The 3,839-nt window shown below is 36.7% G+C and overlaps 1 protein-coding gene across 1 annotated transcript in view; it reads right to left on the bottom strand.

Moving 5' to 3' along the window:
• Nucleotides 1-3,839, bottom strand: part of LOC106881660 (nuclear pore complex protein Nup205) — a 331,146-nt gene that overhangs the window by 10,953 nt on the left and 316,354 nt on the right. The gene's annotated exons all lie outside the window — the stretch shown is intronic.

Here is a 3,839-nt window from a genome sequence, read left to right as displayed (position 1 = left end):
GAGCACCACCTTTTTTAGTCGAGCAAATCGACTCCAGGACTTATTCTTTGTAAGCCTAGTACTTATTCTATCGGTCTCTTTTGCCGAACCACTAAGTTACAGAGTCGTAAATACACCAGCATCGGTTGTCAAGCGATGTTGGGGGAACAAACACAGACACACAAATATATATATGTATATACATATATACAACGGGCTTCTTTCAGTTTCCGTCTACCAAATCCACTCACAAGGCTTTGGTTGGCCCGAGGCTATAGTAGAAGACACTTGCCCAAGGTGCTACGCAGTGGGACTGAACCCAGGACCATGTGGTTCGTTAGCAAGCTACTTACCACACAGCCACTCCTACACCTATAAGGCAAAGTTGACTTCAGCGGGATTTAAACTCAGAATGTAGGGAGTCAGAAGAAATAACTCAAGTCATTCTATCTAACGCTTTAACGACTCGGCCAGTTTGATATTGAGCAAATTTTGAAATCACATGATAAAGTTTTATCAAACTATTTCATTCTCACCAAAGAATGCTGTTGTGGCTTGCTGCTCACAGTCCCAAATATTTCATGAGGTTTGTGCTTTTGTGTGGCTGTTCTCATTTCTAGCAATTGTAGGTGCTATTTTGCACCTATATATATATATACATACATATAAGAGGGATGACCACTAAATGGACATCACTTTTGCTAGAAGACCAGCTATGGTCTGACCACTAAGAAGAATGTTCTCAAGAAAATTCAACAAACACCAGAACGTAAGTGAGCAAGACAAATGAAAAGATACAAAATATAAAGAATTAATCATAGACCGGTTCTGTTGTTAACGAATTACTTACATAATTGTCTGCAACTCTTCAATATGGTCGTTCTTTTCAATATAATTGAAATATAATTTGCAGAACTATACATGAGACGTTCTGCAAATTATATTGAAAAGAACGACCATACTAAAGAGTTGCAGACAGTTACATAAGTAATTTGTTAACAACAAAACCGGTCTATGATTAATTCATTATATTTTGTATTTTTTCATTTGTCTTGCTCGCTTACGTTCTGTTTGCTGAATTTTCTTGAGAACATTCTTCTTAGTGGTCAGACTGTAGCTGATCTTCTAGCAAAAGGGATGTCCACTTAGTGGTCATCCCTCTTATATGTATGTAATATAAATTTTTTCTGAATCATCAGAGTTTTCAACTTGCTAGGTCACTGGTTTTAAATTGATATTAATCAAATTAATATTCAATTTGTCACCCTTATTTTTAAATTTATATATATATATATATATATATAATGTATTGATCCATGAGAGAAAATTCAACAAAGAAAATACTCCATCTGGTGAGAGATAAATATTTATTTAAAGGTCATAATACATGTATTAAACCACTACTAATAGTTTCATATGTTGAGAAAACTCAAACATATTCTTCAGGTGCAAATCACATATCATAACGAACTAAAGAAGTTGAATAATAGAAGAAACACAAAAAATAGAAAATGCAGACAGTAAACAACGGAAAATGAAAAGCAGAAACTAAAATGTAAAAAGGTAAAAGAGCTATCCTTCTTAGACCTTAAATGATAAGGCTGGAAAGATATCAAGTCAGTCAGGAATAGGCGGAATTTTCCAATTCTTCAAAATACATTTATACATATGCATGCAACAACTGAAAATTTCTGACCTGGAGTTCAATAGAGTTGGAGATCTTAGATCTGAACAGGATCTGTGCTCTTTCAGCCAAACAAAGTCTACGTTTATTTGATCCATTCACATAAGGTATGGATTTCTCAATTACTTTCTACATGCAGTGTTTCAGTCCATACATAGCAGCCAATTTAGTAGCTTTACTTATGTCCCTATGTCAGAAGGAGGCTATGTGATTGGCATAGTGATTTTTAAATTCACTTTCACATTATCCAATATAGGTCTTCTTATCAGTTGTATTAGTATTTAGGGTTGCAGTAACTTCCGCTTCATATATGATAGATGTAGTCATACGTTGTTGGTCAAGTGGACAGGATCCTGGGTTGCAACTGAATTCAGGCTCTTGGTATTGACCACATGTAATGATACTCTTCATACTGGGACAGCAGCTATATGACAATTTCACAGAATGCCTATTAAATATTTTTCTGTATCTGTGAGTGGCTGGAAAGTGTGTCTAGGAGAGACAAGAATCTTTTGCCAATGTTAGTTTTTATATCAAAGGAAAAGGGAGGGGTGAACTGAATAATTTTCCTTGGCCTATTTTTAGGTTTCTTATCTTGATTAATACTAGAGTGGTTACATACTATGTTATCTTTGATACCACTAGATCTATTATTAATATTTTGATTATTATAAGAACGATTACATATTAATTTATCTTTGAAGCCACTAGTGGCTAGAGTTTTGTTATAATAGGGGGCAGCGTTCTTGAAAATTTCTTTGGAAGAAGAGAGGTTAGACACTCTGTTACTAATATTAGCTATCAGGTTTTTAAATATTACGAGGGGGTACCCAAAGGTAACTGGAAACATTCTCTGTGGACAAAGCAGTCGTAGTTCAGACTTCTGCCACTAGAAGCCACTTGATGTAACCCTCAGGCATCAGCCTGCCAACCAGCAGTGTCATCCGAAGTTCTACTGCCACATGGTACGCCATTGTTTTGCTGTGCTTCTCCCTTGTTCGCCGATTTTTGCAATGGTTGAAGCGAAGGAACAGTGTATTTCCGTGAAATTGTTTCTGCAGGGGAAAACAGCAGCTGAAACAGTTGTCATGCTTAAAACAGCTTACAAGGACGCTGCCATGAGCAAAACACAAGTTTATGAGTGGTTTCCCTGCTTTAGGAATGGTTACTTATTGGTTGAAAACCAACCTTGTTCAGGGTGACTGTTGACCTCCTGAATGGATGAAAACGTCACCAAAATTTCATGAACTGTTCTTGGGGGACTGTCACCGAACAATTGATGAACTTGTTGATATGACCGGTGTGTGTCCTGGTGTTTCTGCCAACAAATTTTGAGCAAGGAATTGCAAATGAAAAGAGTTGAAGCAAAATTTGTGCCTTGCTATCTCATGGAAGATCAAAAACAGTCATGACTAAATGCGTACTGTGAACTGAAAGAATAGTTGGAAGGTGATCCGAACCTTTTTCCAAAGGTCATCACTGGTGATGAAAGCTGTTGTTATGGTTACAACAAGGCGGCAATCAAGTCAATGGAATCATTTAATGTCACCATACCCCAAAACAGCACATCAAGTGAAGTCTACAGTCAAGACAATGCTTATTAGTTTCATTGATGCAAAAGGAATTGTCCACACACAATTTGTTCTTCCTGGTCAAACTGTTAACCAGACATTTCACTTGGAAATTCTGAAGCATTTGTGAGATACTGTGAGATGAAAATGCCCTGGCAGTGGGGAGTAGTGGTTTCATAACGACAGTGCACCTGTGCACACTGCGTTGAGTGCGAGACAGTTTCTGACCAAACATGGCATGACACCGCTTACCCACCTTCCCTATTCACCTGATCTTGCTCTCTGCAACTTTTTTTTTTGTTCCTCCGAATGAAAGAATTCCTCAAAGGAAAACATTTTGCAGATGCAGAAGGTGAAGAAAAAAACGACAGAGGCATTTAAAGGCATCACTTCGCAAGAGTTCCAGCGTTGCTTTGAACAGTGAGAAATGTGTCTGGATCGATGCATTACTTCAAATAAAGAATATTTTGAAGGTGATAAAAGTGTAAACATGTAAAACTAAGTGAATAAAATAATATAGCAAAATTCCAATTTGTTTTGGGTACCCCCTTGTATGTATGTATGTATGTATGTATGTATATATATATATATATATATATATATAT

This window comes from Octopus bimaculoides, chromosome 15 (genome assembly GCF_001194135.2).
Source record: "Octopus bimaculoides isolate UCB-OBI-ISO-001 chromosome 15, ASM119413v2, whole genome shotgun sequence".
In the NCBI taxonomy this organism is placed as follows: domain Eukaryota; kingdom Metazoa; phylum Mollusca; class Cephalopoda; order Octopoda; family Octopodidae; genus Octopus; species Octopus bimaculoides.
Note: the sequence above shows the minus strand (reverse complement) of the source record. Positions and strands in the feature narration are given on the sequence as shown.